Raw genomic sequence first — 17619 nt, forward strand, 5'->3', positions numbered from 1 at the left:
ATTATTGTTTATAGTTATATTTGGTTTAGTTCTGTCTTATTTAGACAAAAGGGGGAGATGTAGGGTTAAGTCAGCCCCTTTAGGGGGCAGGGTTTGTGGATGGATAAATCGAGCGCGTGGAGGCTGTGCCCTCCCCTTTTCCTTCCTACCTCCTGTGCTATGCGGGAACTTTGGTTCTGTAAGTTTATCATTAAAGTGGTAAATATTCTTTAATATCTGCATTGCATTTATTTACGCCGATACACCCGGTGTTGCAGAGGAATCATGGGTGAGTGTCTAGGAAGCCAGATATCTCTGTCATTTCTATAGTTTTAAAAGTTGCTTGCTCTACATGTCCTATTTTTCCAGATAATGTTATATCCTTCTCGGGTCTCTGATGGGATTGAAGACTAGATAGTTACAGTTTTCATCCTTACCAAATTCAGAAAAGAAACTCACAAAAGAAGTGTAAAGTGTATAAGGTTGGGAGACATAAAAGCTTAAGTTGTTTATCTAAGAAAATGTTTTGAGGTCTAAAAAGGTAGTTTTGTGCTGGTAATATGAGTTAGGATAGAAGGTGAATTGGGTACAAAACTTTGAACTCACCAAGATAGGATAGATAATGAAATATTTTCCTTGAATTTGCCAAATGCAAATGGACTGGACACTGTGAATGCAATTCTTAGATGTTAATTGTTCTTATTGTATATAGTTTTATTATGTTAGAGTTAAAACCTTCCCTTTTATTTAGATAAAAAGGGGGAAACTTTGTGGATATTTTGATCATGCTCTGACACTCTCGAGACTGACAATAAAGTTTACCTTGAATTAGAGAACAAAGCTAACTAGTAGCTGACCAGAATTAGTCACAGAGGTTTTAGATGACCCAGGATTATATAGGGAGACACAGGAAGTAGTAGGGAGGGCTCGAAAGGATTCATGGACCCAGACCAAGGAAGACAAGAAGGAGGAGGTTACTGGTTGTTTCTCTGCACACCTCTCTGATCAACCAGATTTTTACACCCATATCTGGCTCCCAAGTTTTTATTAACACTAGAATAATTAAGGTAAATGTATTGGGCATGTATTAACATCTTACATATTTTTTTATTTCTCATCCTACTCTATAACCATTACTTTATTTACTTTTATGATATGTTGTAAGGACATGAATACTCAGGGTCATTATATTTCTTGATCTATTATCTATTTTGCCAATATATAATGTCTTTATTTCTCCTTCCACTATTCTGTGTCTTGAATTACTACTTCTTTAATGTTAAAATGTCTATCTATCATGGCTTGTTAATTGGTAGCTGCTTTCCTGTCTTTTCCATAGACCTTAATTTCTAATACATATCCTGTAAACATACTGCTGAATATCAAAACAAAACTGATTCATATAGGGGCCATTGTGGCTTTATTAATGAATGTAATGTAACTTACAATGATTATAGCTCCTCCTTTATTAATATGTATTTTTTGCCTTTTTATATTTTTCTATTTTCTTTTTTATTGATTTTTATTGAGCTCTACATTTTTCTCTGTTCCCCTCCCTGTCTCTCCCCTCCCCCTTATACCCTTCCCCAAGGTCCCCATGTTCCCAATTTACTCAGGAGATCTTGTCTTTTTTCTACTTTCCATGTAGATTAGATATATGTAAGTCTCTCTTAGTGTACTCATTGTTGTCTAAATTCTCTGGGATTGTGGTTTGTAGGCTGGTTTTCTTTGCTTTATGTTTAAGAACCTGGAAACAACCTAAATGCCTCTTGACCAAAGAATGGGTAAGGAAAATGTATATTTGCACGATGGAGTACTACAGAGCAGAAAAAAACAATATCTTGAATTTTGCAGGAAAATGGATGGAGCTAGAAAACATTATTTTGAGTGAGGTAACTAAGACACAGAAAGATAATTATCACATGTATTCACTCATAGGCAGTTTTTAAATATATTTTTTATTTTCTGTGCTTTTTTTGTTTCCCCTCCTTGTAATATTTTCTTCAGATGGTTTGCAAGTTAAACATTAGCTTTATTCTATTCTGGGAGCTTCCCCTCAGCAATTAAGAATGGCTATAGGGGGCTAAAGAGATGTCTCAGCAGTTAAAAGTTCTTCCTGCTCTTGCAGAGGCAGAATTAAGTTCCCACCACCTACATCATACAGCTTACAATCACCTGTAACTCCAGTTTCAGGTGCTCTGATGCCCTCTTCTGGCCTCCATGAACAAAGTATTCATGTGCACACATCAACACATGCACGCGCGCGTGCACACACACGCACACACACACACACACACACAATTGCAATATGTAATAGAAATAAAAATTTTGAAAGAACTATCTTTTTCTCCTCTTTAAATTCTTCAAGATACTAACATGTATTTTCCCTATAAAATTAATTTCTCTGTAATTCAGGCATTGTATTATATGTCTGTAATTCCAGGGTTGAGAGGTAGACATGGGTAGATCCTGGGAGCTTACATGCCAGTCTGTATAGCTGAAATTGTGAGGTTCAGTGACTCTCCGTCTGAAAAAATAAGGTAAGCGGGCTGAAGAGATAACTCAGATGTTAAGACCACCTGCTGCTCTTACAGAGAACCTATGTTCAGTTCCCAGCCCCCACATGGTGGGTCAAACTACCTCTAACTCCAGTTTCAGGGGATCTGATGCCCTCTTCTGGTATCTATAGGTATGACATCATATGGTACACTTACATGCAAACAAAACATCCATACACAAAAAAACAAATAAAAATTTAAAAATATATATGGTAGTGATGTAGTTGAGGAGGACAGCTTGATATCATCCTCTAACTTCATATGATGGCAAGGATGTATGCTTGCACATGAACAGACAGACAGTCAGACACACACACACACACACACATACACATTCCGGAGGTAAAAACAAAACTAAACAAAAGAGACAAATAGAAGAGTGGAGGGAAGGAAATAAATGAAGAAACAAAAGGCCAATGAAGAATAGAAGGATGGGTAAACTGACCAAAGGAAGGACTTGGGATCCAAAGGAAGGAAGCCAAGATCTTGCATTTATAACATGACCAAATTCCAACAGTGAGAAAACTCCACTCACTTGATGCCTGTCAGTGTCCCAACACTGTTTTTCTGCTCTCAGTTGAGACAACATTTCAAATATTTGATGATGACTTATGAATGCTCACTGTGTTCAAAACCTTCTTGTAGAGCTGGGGACAAAGTGCTGAGCCACAGGGTTCTGAGTGTTTCTCAAATTCCCAGTCAAGTGAGTAGGTACAGAAGCACCACCATGGAATGTAAAAGTGTGGAGCATCTTGGGAGCATTCAGCAAGAGATGCTGAACTTGTCAGCGTCTGGGGGGACCAGGCAACTCTTCTGTATAAACTGATATCTCAGCTAAGACAAGGGACATGACCCCACCACCAGCACCATAACAGAAGCGGGCTGCACTGCTATCTTCCTACTGGACTCTGGATCTCTGCATTCTAAAGGTTACATGAAAACGCCACAGGTGTGGCCAAAGCATGGTGCTTGCCCTGAGCATGGGGCCAGCCTGGGTTCTCTGACAGCCCAGCACGGGATTCACATGGTCCTGCCCTTACCTGTCTCCTCAGCTTGAGTCAGTGGGAAACTCTAAACTAGTATCACAGTGAGCGACTCATTGCTTCCTGAGGCCATGTGTCACGTCTGCTCAGTGTCTTCATCTTCATTTGCACACAATCATGTACACTAATTTGGAAAGATTAGGGCGCAAATCTTTGGAGAATAAAACCAGTTATTTATGTTTCCGAGAAGCTAAGTCACTGTGCTCATGTCGATTTTGTCACTTGTCATGGTCATGACCTTGGGAAAACTATGGAAGCTCCCAAGCCACAGTTTCCCCATCTTTAAAGACATGTGATAACTCTCAGGATGGTAGTGAGAACTAAATGATGCCATGCTATGACATGTGTATGAAACAGAGCCTGGGATTCAATAAGAACTTTGAAAGGGAGTCGCTTAAGTCATGTTAGAATTAACATCATCGTGCATATTAATGCTAGCGTTAGCACTGCCATTCAGTAGGCTGGTAGTACTTGTGAGGGAGATAATACTGCTGTTTTCTCTTGTTAAAAGTATGTTTCAGAGAGGAGTTATCTATAGTTGGTCAAAACATGGGGAATTATACCAAGCATGGTTTCCAAGAGCTATATAATACCCAGCCTACAGTATTCAACGCTCATTTCTAAATTTGGCTTGGATAATATACAAAGTTCTTAGTCATAAAGATCATTTTATATTTAAGAAACTAGAACAGACTCTTTGTGGATTTTTGTCTTATCCTTATAGGTTTGTTTACGAGTCCAAAACATCTGGTCACTTTTTTGTCAACTTAAATTTGTTCCCTTATTCATTCATCCATCCATCTGCCCACTCATCCGTCCATTCAATATTTTTTCACCAAATAACTCTTGAATGCCTATCAGAGAAGTACAAAGTAAGCTTTCAATTAATGTCTGTTGAATTAAAGGAATTAGTTACCAGTGTCCAGCCATATCCGTGTGTGTGTTTGATTACAAGTGCAATCAACAAAGAGTTTACTTTGTTTCCACTCAGCCACTAATTAGCTGATGCGTGGCCAATAAATTTTTACTCCTTGAGGGTTGGTTTTTAGAAATTTTTGTTCTCTGGGCTGAGGATGAAGCTCAGTTGCTAGGATATTTGACATCTTGTAGGACTCTCGGGGCTCTCTCTGCAGCAGGGCAGAAATGGGGTGTGGTGATGCTCGCCTGTAATGCTGGTGCTCGGAAGGTGGAGGACAGATAGTGAGGTCTATAGTTAAGACTATCCTCATCCACATAGACAAGTTCAAGGTCAGCACGGAAAAAATGAGACCCCACCGAGAAAGAGAGGAAGGAGAAAGATGAAGAGAAATGAACCATTGTATGAAGCTTCCCTGAAGGGGTGTAGAAAACAAGGTTCAAACGCTCTGTCTAGAATAATGTCATAAACACAGAAACAGATAAGATCATTTCCATTTCTAAATGTGAGACTCCAATCTTTTCTATCTAATTATCAATTTTATACATCTTCCTTTCCCATCTACAGCTGAAGTGCTCAATAAAAAACATTAATATTTACCAAAGTGTAGTGCATATTTTCACTCTGGGATTAATCACCTGTGAGTTAACAGGAATTGAATGGAACTGAAATTCTCACGGCCTTCCTCCCCTTGAAGGCAAATGCAGGAGGAAGTTGGAAATGTGACACCCCATTGCCACCACTAAAATGCTTCCCTGAAGACAGTCTATACTTGGACAAGATTAGACACTCCTGGTCTTCATTCCTGCCATTTGAAGATGCTAGGACGACACACTAGTGTTTATTTTTAAAATACATATTTACTGAGGGGTGGCACGTGTGCCGTTGCACCCACGTGAAGGTCAGAGGACAACTTGTGGGATTCGGTTCTCTCCACTCTGTGGGTCCCAGAGATAAGTTTTGGCAGTGATCATCTTTGCTCGCTGAGCCTTCTCGCCAGCCTCCGGTCAGTGTTTACAGCACACAGGTGGTTAGAAGAAAAAACTCAGGAAGTCAGATGTGTCCCATTCACAGCCCTACAGTCCACTGGGTCAGCTCAGATTCTGGGAGGTGGCTGAGAGCTTCCTGAGGGCCAATCCACATGCTGACCCTGCACAAAATTTATTCTTCTATCCGTCAGTCAACGGTATACTTATTCAACTGTATGTACTGAGGAGCCTTTGACGCATTGTTCAAGTTTCAAACAGAAACTGTCCCATAATTTAAGCTCATGAGAACAAGCAAGCAGAAGGTATCTATTGCATTGGCATTCCACTGTGTAAAAGGTCAATCACAGGCATTGAGACCATAGCAAAATGATAGTGTTTGTCGGGCACTGAGGTTGGAGAGGCAAGTGATTGGCATGAGAGCTAGGCTACCATGTTGGTGATAGAGCTCTGCACTACAAATGGGGTGACATCTATGCATGTATGTATATACACATAAAGATATACACAGAGAATGTATGTATATACACATAGAGATATACACGGAGAATGGGGTGACATCTATGCATGTATGCATATACACACAGAGATATACACATAGAGGATGCATATTATACATCTTGGGAGCCAGGCCTGATGTCACAGGCCTATAATCCTAGCTTACTTGAGAGGCTGACATAAAAGGATCACAAGTTCAAGGCTTACCTTTGAAGGTAACTTTGTGAGACCATGTTTCAAAAGAAGTAACAAGAAGGCTGGGGATGAAGGCCATTGATAGAGTACTTTCCCTAACATGTGGGAGGTCCTGAGGTCAATATTCACTACAATAAAAAGTAAACAAACCAATGGACAGTGGTGGCACACACCTTATTCCCAGCACTTATGAGGCAGAGGCAGGCGGATCTCTGTGAGTTGGAGATCAGCCTGGTCTACAAGAGCTAGTTCTAAGACAACCAGGGTACACAGAGAAACCCTGTCTCAAAAAATGGGGGGGGAGTAAACAAAAAATCATTGTAAAATTCAAATAAAGCCTAAAAATATTTTAGAAACCTTGCCCTGCTACCAGTTTCCTGCTTCTGACAGAATGCATTCTGGTTGTATACGATCATTCATTGACAGCAGCTTCGTGAAGGAAGAGACCCAGGGTTTTATAACTATTTATAAATTGTAAACTATTTAAAGACAAATTTTTTGGGCTGGAGAGGTATCTCAGGGGTTAAGAACACTTCTTGCTCTTCCAGAGGTCCCAAGTTTGGTTCCCAGCACTCATGTGAGGCTCACAATCATCTGTAACGCTTTCCAGAAAATCCACTGCCCACTTTCGGCCCTCACAGGTGCACATGTGTGCGGACACACACACACACACACACACACAGACACACACGCAAAATAATAAAAGTAAGTCTTTAGAAATACAATCTTGAGGTCAGCGAGCCTTTCTTTGCAGGTAACCTCTCACGGGGCCATTCAAACATCTGTCAATCAACCAGCAGACACTTTTGTTCTGTTTTTTGTTGTTGTTGTTGTTGTTGTTGTTGTTTTTCCGAGACAGAGTTTCTCTGTGTAACAGCTCTAGCTGTCCCGAAACTAGCTCTTGTAGATCAGGTTGGCTCCAACTCACAGACATCTGCCTGTCCCTGCCTTGGAGACCAACAGACTCTTAATTTGGAAGAAGAACATGACTTTTGTGTTGAATACATAAGCAAAGTGTGCTTTGTGTATACCGGCTACCAACATGCTTTTGTAACCATAGCAACCTTTCTGTCATAGTTGAATGATATAGAAAGGGGGTATTTTCTAGTGATATCAACGAGAGAGAGAGAGAGAGGAGATGGAGGGAGGGATTTTTGTTGTTGTTGTTGTTCTGTGGGCTTTGTTTTGTTTGTGGCAAGCACTTGCTAGGTTAACTTGAACTTGAGATGCTTCTGCCTCAGCTTCTCCAGTGCTGAGTTTAGGGACAGATCTGTGCCACCACACCCAGCAAAGAACGAGACTGCTTAAGCCAGAAGCTGTCTTCTGCCAGTTTCGAGCTGGTGGAGCACTTATGAATTCACCTGGCTACCAAGTGAATGTAACAACAAGACCCCACCTTCGGGTCTTGGACAATGAGAAGCTAGGAGGTCACAGGAAGGTCAGAGAGGCAAGCCAAACTTTGTTTCTGAGTGAAGCTGGGGTGCTCAGCCTGAAGAGAAGTTGTGAGGAGTTGTGTGCGTGTATGAGGCACAAGACTGGAGTGCTTTGAAAAAAAATCCCAGGGGGGCTGTTGACCAGATTTGTCAAACAGGAGTTAAGGGTGGGGTTGTATCTATAGCTGAAAGTTGATTTCATCTCAACACAGAAACTGCCCCCAGAGACTTCCCTGGACAAGCAACGCTCCCAGACTTTGGCAAGATCTGAACATAGATCAATGTCTAGCTGTTAAAAATGATAGGAGAGAACCCAGATGAGGGTCTCCACCCTGCCCTAAGAGGAAGATGCCAATACGAGGACACTTGGGGTAGAAGTTCAGATCCAAAGATGAGAGTCCCTGTGTTTCCTCTCTCTTATGTTTTAATTCCATTAGTTTATCCTAAACTCATTAACTCTTTATTAGTTTCTGTTGTTCCCAAACAAATTTCACATCCTTAACAAAATGAAAAGCTTCTATAAGGGACCTTGTCTAAACTGATCCTGGTGGCCTATGTCTAATTTCAATACTTGGGAGATGAAGGCAAGAGGATTAGCAGTTCAAGGTCAGCCTAGGCTATGTGAGAGAGACAGAGAGAGAGAGAGAGAGAGAGAGAACCCAAGAGCCTGATACTAGGTCACTGGAGATGTAGACAATGGAGAACCTGAGGCCAGGAGTTTGGCAGCTCTAGTATGCCCAAGCCAAGAAGCTAGCCTTCTTGCCCATCTCAAGTCCCCTCACACTGAAGGTCCATATTGTTTATGAGCCCTGAGCACTGCCTGGCATAAACTTCCCCAGTAGAGATTCATTTTTCCTTTGCAGCTTGGCCAGTATTTGGATTTCCCACTTAGTTCTCATTGAACTAGCTATCATAGTTACAGCTCCCTAGAAAACACCATACAGTAACTCTGTCAGGCTTTTATTTGCTTGGACAGATTGTTGTATTTCAGCAAGGTATTTTATTACCTTAGAGAGAGCCATGAATCACTCCAAAGGTGGATGAACGATGACCCACCACATGACGTTATACGGAAGGCTGCTTTTCCTACTGAAGATCATGTGTCCTTGATGTAAATGTGAGAACAATTTCATTTCCTACATATCTTGGCAAACGGAAAATAGAACCACACCCGCATGTCCACATGTCCACGAGGGCCAAAGCTGAAAACTTGACTCCAAGCCCCAAGCTGATTACCAGAAAGTTTCCATCCCCAAAGCGGGTCTGTGATGGCCTATTGTCGAATATTCCTTTACACTGTGTGAAGAAATCTCACTGTGATTGGTTTAATAAAAAGATAAATGGCCAATAGCTGGGCAGGATTTTCAGGGAAGAGAGAACACTGGGAAGAAGAGAGGTGGAGACACCAGACAGATGCCAAACAAGTCAAACACACACGATACCCTCTATCCAGACGTAAAGGCCACATAGTAGAACATAGACTAATAAAAATTATGGGTTAATTTAAGTTATAAGAGCTAGTCAGGAATACGTCTAAGCTATGGGCTGAGCTTTCATAATTAGTAAGAAGTCTCTGTGTGATTATTTGGGAGCTGGCTGGTGGGACAGAAAAATCCATCAACAGTGGCCCCAAGCAAGGCAATATAGGCTCTTCTTGAAGTTGTATCTTTCCAGAGAGAACCATGCCAGTGTCTAAATTCCCCCATGAAGTACAGGAATGATATTGGAAGAGAAGTTGTACTAATAAGGAAAATGTTTCACTCTGTTGCTCTAACAGCCAAGTCCTGCAATCCCTGTCACTTAGCCTAAGAAAATCATCAAGTTTCACTGGGGCTCTTATGCCACATCCCACGGTGACTTAGGAAGAAATCTGGTCCTTTCTCTCCTGTTAAAACAGGAAGAAGAGAGGAAATAAAGAAGTTTGAGGTTGGGGGCTTACAGTTGGTAAAATGATTGCTTTACAATCACAAGAACCAGACTTCAATCTCCAGAATCTATGTTAGAGGGAGGGTGGGGGAGGAGCAGAGGAAAGCACGGCTTTATAGTTCCAGTTCTGAGAAGAGAAGAGACAGATCCCTGGGGCTTCTTGGCCAGTCTAGTCCTCTGAGTGAGCTCCAGGCCAGTGAAAGAACCTTGTCTGTAGAAAAAAAAAAGGTAGAAAGCACCTACAGGACATCCAAAGTTGTCCTCAAACCTCCAAACACATGTGTACATGTATGTAAGCATGTACGCATGTGAGCATGTGCCCGGGCGCACACACACACACACACACACACACACAAATAACTCCGTGTACTTTGAAATATCATTGCCTTTGTTCACACCTCACAGATCAGAGAAACACAGATAAGACATCTCTTTCAGGACTTTCCTTTAGGAACATCTTTCTCAGTGTCTGAATTCCATTTTGGCCTGCCCCTCTCTGGAACTGGAAGCCACTGGGATACAGGCTTGCTCTGGTATGTAAGCAGCTTTCATTTCTCTGACTACAGTAGAGCCTAGCTTCTTCCAGAAAGCTTGTCCTGAAAACAAAAGCCAGGGTTGGAAGTGCTGAACCCAGGGACACTTGGTACACTGGGGGGGCCTAATAGAAGAGACGATGGTGCCTCTCCTCCTCTGCCCAACTGGAGGGCAGCCCATCTGGTTGGGCCCAGTCCTGCCTCATAGAGCCCTTTGCTCCAGTACCTGTCTGGAGCACCCATGGTTGAACCCAGCATAGCATCCCACGTGTGTCCCACTCAGGGGCTGGTGAAGGTTGGCAGCTAAAATACCCATTAGCCGAGGCCCTAATCTCATTGGGCTCAGACTAATCAAAGTCTTCCTAGAAAGGTCAGACATGAGAGCATTTCCCCCATATCTTTTAATTCTCCAATTAAAAACAAAACAACAGATTATAATTACCAAAAAAACAGCTTCTACTCCCCAGTTCAGGAGCCTGCCAAGCGGCTCAGATATCATATTATACCATTAAGAAATTCACATTACAGCATCTTGGACGTAAAGAACCATTCAGGGTGCAGGGCACTTTATTTTTCTTTTCCAAATTCAGCTTTAATTAGAAACAAAATGATGGAAAATATAGAACTACCTCATCCCAAAACTACTTTTAAGAAATCTATTTGGGAACCTTGAAAATATTGGTGAATTATAAGAGAAATTGAACTCTGATATTTTTCTCCTGTTTTATTATTCCCTATTCCCTGAAAAGCCTCCGACATTGGATTTCTATAGCTCAGAAAAAGGATGTATTCCCCCCCCCCTTAGAACCTGTAGGTATTCTAATTATATGTAAATCACTTCACAGAAATAAATATCCGTGGTTAAAGGGTATTTAAAATGTTAAAAGCTTTTTCTCAACTGTTCACTGTTTTTTTAAAAAAAAAAAATGAAAGTCTATTTCTAGAACCCTGGAAGCTTAGAGGCTGTGTTTCCCTTTCACGCATGCTCACGAGAACATTCCCAGGCAACATCAACTCCTGGATGCTTAGTCTAAAAGGGCTTCAAGTGGGAACCACAGTTTGATTCCAATTTTGGAGGCATTCTGTATTAATCTCCCCTTCTCAATGCTGAAAAACTTCCCTCCTTTATCCAGATATAAAATATACAGTGGGGAAAAGAAACAGAATAGAAATTAATTTGTTCTGATATTGGAAAAGAATCTTACCAGATGGGTGGGTGGATAGATGATGTGTAGGGGGACGGATGGATGGAGAGATGGATGGATGAAATGTGGGTGGGTGGATGGATGGCGTGTGGGTGGATGAATATATAGATGATGGGTGGGTGGATGGATAGATGATGTGTGGATGGACGGATGGATGGATGATGCATGGGTGGATGGATGGATAATATGAAGATGACCTTTAACTTGAGTATTTTTTATATTATGTTTATGGAAGGGTATGTGTATTTCTGTGCAAGTGTCTGGATCACCTGAAACTAGAATTACAGATGGCTGTGAGCCGCTTGATGTGGGTGCTGTGAATGATGATGAATTCTCTGCAAGGGCAGCAAGTGCTCTCAAGCACTGAGCCATCTCTCCAGCCCCAGGAAGAATACATCTTTAAAGAACACCAATAAAGAACTCAACTACATTCTCCTAGCTATAAACAATAGCAAAACATTAATGTTTCCTAAATCCCACCTCTGGGTTCCAAGCCCCCAGACCATCTGCCTATGAAATAACTTCACCCGCCACTGCAAACAGAGAACATCAAAATCCAAAGTCCTGGTCTTTGACCAAATGGTCCCTTCCCAACTATCTCCACCTCAGAGAGGCACCATGCATCCAGTTCCTCAGATCAAGAACTGTTCTCTCCAATTCTGTCCTTCCTTTACACTCCACTCTCAGGCTGTTGATTGAGCTCTGTTGGCTCCTTCTTTAAAAGTTCTGTCCCTGAGGCACCTTTGGGAGGCCACTCATCTTCAGGGGAAGATGGCTGGTTTCAAGAGATAGAGGGTCAGGTATATACTAGCTAATTATGGCTGTGGCCAAATACCAGACAAAGCAACTTATTGGAGGAGGGTTTGTTTGGCTCACAGTTTAAGAGGGTACAGTCCACCTTGGAGGGGAAGACCTGGTCACATTGGGTCCACAGTCAGGAAGCAGAGAGAGATGGGTGCTGGTGCGCAGTTGTCTTTCTCTTCTTCCCCTTCTGATTCATTCAGGGTAGGTCTTCCCTCCTCAGCTGAGCACACAGTCACACCCAGGGGTGCATCTCTTAGTCAACTTGACAGTGACAACTGACAATTCCAGGGTGGTGTGACATCAAGCTCCTATACCCTGGACTCGATGTAAGGCACAGTGCAGACTAGTTTCATTTAATTCTGACAGGCTACTTTACAGTGGAGAAGCAACATCTGCTTTGGGACACACAGCTCCAGCTCCCCCAGGCTCAGTGAAATACAGGAACAAACCAGTCTGTGGATCTGAGACTTCCAAAGCGTGTTCCTAAACACACGGAAGGGCTGAAAGTCTGAGCCACGGAGCACAACACTCTGATGTCTATCAGGCTTACACTGCTTAGATGACTTTACAAGAGACTATCTACTAGTTTGACCTAGGGATAGTGGGGTCTCTTTTAGATCACATTAAATGGCAGGGCGTCGTAGAGTTGCATCAGGAGAGGACCTCTCTGCTAAGGAGAAGTGATTCTTGGACATGAGGTCCAGGTCCCCAGAACACATGAGCATGGACCCACTAAGCATGATGCCTTCGGCAGGTCCTGGAAAACTCAGAGACATCCTAAAACCTAACTAAACATATCCTAAGCAGAAAGGGCATGAAGGTTCTCTATGTTTCACTTGCCCTTAATGAAGTGACAGCGACAGAGAAAATGGATCAAGATAAAAAGGAAAAGGCAAATTATGATATTAAAAATTCATTTCCATTTAGCAAATTTGCTATTAGCATCACAATTCGGGATATTTTAATAATTATGGCCTCAGATAAGTGGCATAATTGGATGCCTTGCTGATAGGATTGAAGAGACACACACACAAAAAAAAAAATCCTTCCACCCACGCAGCTTCCCTACCAGCCCGAGAGCTCACCCTCTCACCCTGCACCAGCTCCCCCAGGGATGGACTCACCTGGACCTTCCCCCACTTCTCTTCTACAGTTGACTTCCCTAGGGGCTCAGCCAGCCAAGCCCATGCTGTATTTCTGCCTTAGTCATTCAGAACAGAGGAAGTGCACAGGGAAATGGCAGGATCCACACAGCATTCCATAGCCATCCTGCCATGGGACGGCATCAGGAGGGGATGGACGGTACGTTGTCCCCTGTGACTAGGCCTGAGAGCACTCGTCTGGCCTGCGCTGAGGGCCACCTGCCTCTCTCTAGCTAGCTTGGATGGAGCTTCTGGAATGAGTAAGAAGGCCTGTTACCATCTTATCTCAAATATTCTAGACACTTGCCAGAGACCAGGCAGTTCCAGAAGGAACTAATACTTGGAATAAGCTAAGGAGCTACAGGCTGTTAATGACATCTAGAAGAGGAAGAATATTTTTCTTCAGTGGTGTAGCCATTGGTGAGGTGCTCACGTTCCTGTAAAGAATCTCTCACCTATGTGCCTATAAGCAACCCTAATGGAACTCATTCAGTCACACACACAAAAGACATGGAAGTCGACAAGAGATGGTAACAAAGAGATAAAAATGATCAAGATACATTGTATGTATGTATGAAAATGTCAAAATGAAACCCATAATTATGCATAATTAATATACACTAAGAAAAACTTCTCTTAAAGAGGAGGGAGGATTTTGATGCTTTCCTGGCCTCCTCTTTCAACACCCTACCATCACAGGGAAGGTGACTTCCTCCAAGGCCTGCCACATGTCTCAGGCTGACTTCTCTGTGGCAGGGTGGGACTTCTGAAGAGCAGGGCTGAGTTCCAATCACTGAGACATCAAGAGCTTTCCTAAAGGTGGAAGAGAAAGGTCCAAAACCTGGTGTTGCAAGCAGAGTGCAATCTAAGTCTTCCTATCTCTCAGTCCTCCCTCCCCCACACTATCCATTTCCATAAGGCCCTTGTATTTAACTGTATACTCAGCTCTGCAATGTCCACTCTATCTACCGCAGGACCCCATGTCCCATTCTACCAATGCGTTCTTTTCCCTCTGCCCCAGTCAATGGAACTGCAGCTCAAGCCTACTCCAGATGGATAGGAGTGAAATAGAGGAAGCTAAATCAGGAGAAAGCTTATTTCTGCTAAGATTTGTATTAGTCAGGATTCTTTATAGGAGAGGAACTGATAGAGTGAATATATAATAAAAGGGGATTGAATAGCTTACACAATACAGTCTGGGTAGTCCAAAAATAACTGTCTCAGCCAAGAATCTGGTTAGATGCTGGGTCCACAAAGCTAAATGCCACCCACCCTGGCACTAAGGCCCAGAGGATCCCTGGAGACCCATGTTGGAAATCATTAGCTGGGTCTTGATATCAGTAAAGGAACGCAGCAGCTGCAGCAGCAGAGTAGACGGACTTGCCGTTGAGAGTGAAGACAGCCAGCAAAAGGCAATATCTTGACTTCTCCTATTGCTTTTTATCTGGGCTGCCACCCAAAGGTTCTGCTGATTTTATTTGAGGGTGGCTGTTCTCAGTTTAAACAGTCTAAACAAGTGTAAGCACCTGGTGGCTTGTCTTTAACTGACTCTAGATTCAGGCAAGTTGATAGGTAAGATTAGCCATTACAAGATTCAAATATCTTTCTTTAATAAGCATCCTTCATATTATTATTTGCAAGTCTTGCATTTTTCCATGACTCTGATGATGCTAACAGGAACAAGATTTCCCAGAATTCTCATTGTGTGTATGTTAGAACAAATCTGTAGAAATGCTTTCTCTGCTAAGCCAGAGGTACCCTGGCTAGAGACCCAAGCTCTCACAAAAGCACAAAGCTAATTCCTTGGGTAAAGAGGAACCTTTCTGGAAAATGGGCTGGAACAAGAGAGATCCATCTGTTAGAACCACCTACATTCCAGAGCCAGGGGCTCCCCATCCACCACCCCCACCTTTGATCTTCAACATTACTAAAGGCCAATGTGACATATTTCCTTCTCTCTCTCTCTCTCTCTCTCTCTCTCTCTCTCTCTCTCTCTCTCATCCCCACTAAGGGGCAGCCTTTCATGCCCCCCAATAAATCTCTTGCATGCGGTCTGTTGCATGGTATGATCTTTGCAGCGTTCTTGGCCCTCCAATCACCAGGACAGGACATCCTTTCACCACAAAGCCCTTACACCGTCTGCAATCTAATCATCAATAGATCAATAAGAAGAACTTTTATCTATACCCTGGCTCATACAAAATAATTAAGACAAATTGATTGGTCCAAATGCAAAGCTATAAATCTTTTGGAAGATAATCACTAAAAACCCCATGACCTTGAATATTTCTTCAGTGCAACACTAAACACCCAGTCCTTAACAGAACAAACTGCTAAACGGGACTTCATGAAAATTAAGACCTGTTATTCTAAATCACTGTTAAGATTAGAAGAAATGGAGAAATGGCTCAGCAGGTAAAAGCACTTGATGCTCTTGTAGAGGACCCAAGCTCAGTTCCCAGCGCCCACATCAAATCATGTGTCTATCGGACTCAAAGTCCACACTTTATTCATGCATAAATAGTCATTAAGGACACATAAAGGATAAGAACAGCATCAGTACCCTAAACAACAGCAACAACAAGAGGACAGAGAGGAGAAATTTCAAACACTAGGTGGATGAACTGGAGAGAGCAGAGGTCTGAAAGCATCCAAGAAGATGTAGGGAAGTAGATTATGCTGCTGAGGAAAGAGTTGATATAATCACTCATATTCCAATGGGTCTGGGAGAACTAACCCCCCCTCTATGAAGTGGGGGGGTCTCAGCAGCCACAAGGCAGAGAGATGGCTACAGCCTGGGCCATTCAGAGTCTCTTCCCAATACTGGTCACTGGGCGTTGTGAACCTTCCTCCTCCAAAATGAGATGGAGCAGTGTAGTTCTCGGTACACAGAACTCTTCCACTCAGAAGAACCAAGCGCAGTTCTTAATCTGAGATTCAGAGTGTCCACCAGTAAGTGCAGGTTCTAATTGGATTCCTCTGTCTCTGATTTGAGTTATCTGGCTCACTCAACTCTTGCAGGTATCAAATTTTAATTCTATGCAAATCAACGAATGCTTATCTGGGGCCTATTATGTGCACTGAGATGGGGCTAGGGAATCGAGAAAATGTCTGTTTTGCCTCCTGGGACTCATGATCTAGCAAGAAAGAAAGATAAAGTAAGGGGCCATAATTCCAGGCAGAGCATGATAAGGGCTGTAATAGAAAGACCTCAACAGTGAAGACAGGGAAAGAGGGACAAGATTAAACTCTACGAGTTTCTCAGTGCCAAATTGTGTGTGTGTGTGTGTGTAGTCTGTATTCGTCTTTATGTATGTTCATGGAGGCTCATACATGGGGTCAGAGGTCAACCCCTGGTCTCATTCCTCAAGATCCATCTACCCTGTTTGTTGAGACAGGGTTTCCCATTCCCCTAGAGTTCACTAAATAGGCTATGCCCCTGTCTCTGTCTCCCCAGGACTGCTGTTATGATCGGTCACTATTTCACCTGGCTTTCTTGTTTTTGTTTTTTTTTTTTCTTCACACGGGTTCAGGGGACTGAACTCAGGTCCTCATGCTTATACACTGAGCACTTTACATCACCTGAGCCATTTTCCAAACCCTACTATACTTTTCCTACAACGCAGTGGTATTGTTTGTCCCTTAAGACATACTTAAACTTTAGAGGTGACTATGGCAACTATTTCTGACAGCTGACTGTAGCACAAGTCTGTGATTTCCACCCACAGGGGCTGCTACAGATGGTTCTGGCCTATACTAAAGCCCCAGGTCACTATTCTGTGTGAGGATTACCATGCTCTTTTCCACAGAGGAAGGCTTGGTTTAGTTTGCTTACTGTTGCTATGACAAAAGAAAAAAATTAACCAAAGTAACTTGAGCAAGGAGAATGTTTATTTCAGCTTACACTTCCAGGTAATAGCTTATCACTTAGGGGACCCAAGGCAAGAAAGCAGGCAGGGACTTGAAGCAGAAACTATGGAGGAGCTCGTTGCTGGCTTGCTCCCAGGCTCCTGCTCAGCTAGCTTTCTCATATATTCAAAGACCACCTGTCTAGGGACAGTTCTGCCCACAGTGAGCTGGGCTATCCCACACTGACCCTCAGTTAAGACAGTCTGTCACAGACATGACCATAGGCCAATCCGATCTGGGCAGTTTCTTAACTGAGACTTCCTCCAATGACTCTAGGCTCAAGTTGATAGCACAAGCTAAGACAAGACTCCTTGCATTGTACCTGAGTTACCACTTTTTCCATCCCAGGTTGTTTGTTGTCTGAGACAGAGTTCCATGTAGCAGCCCAGGCTGCCTGGAAACTCTCAACTTGCTGTGTAGTTGAAGATGATCATGAAATTCTGATCTTCCTGACTTCAACTCCCAAGTAGTGAGATTATAGGTATGTGCCAA

This window comes from Microtus oregoni, unplaced genomic scaffold, assembly GCF_018167655.1.
Source record: "Microtus oregoni isolate MIOR12 unplaced genomic scaffold, Mior012 000015F_ref0000493, whole genome shotgun sequence".
Classification (NCBI taxonomy): Eukaryota; Metazoa; Chordata; class Mammalia; order Rodentia; family Cricetidae; genus Microtus; species Microtus oregoni.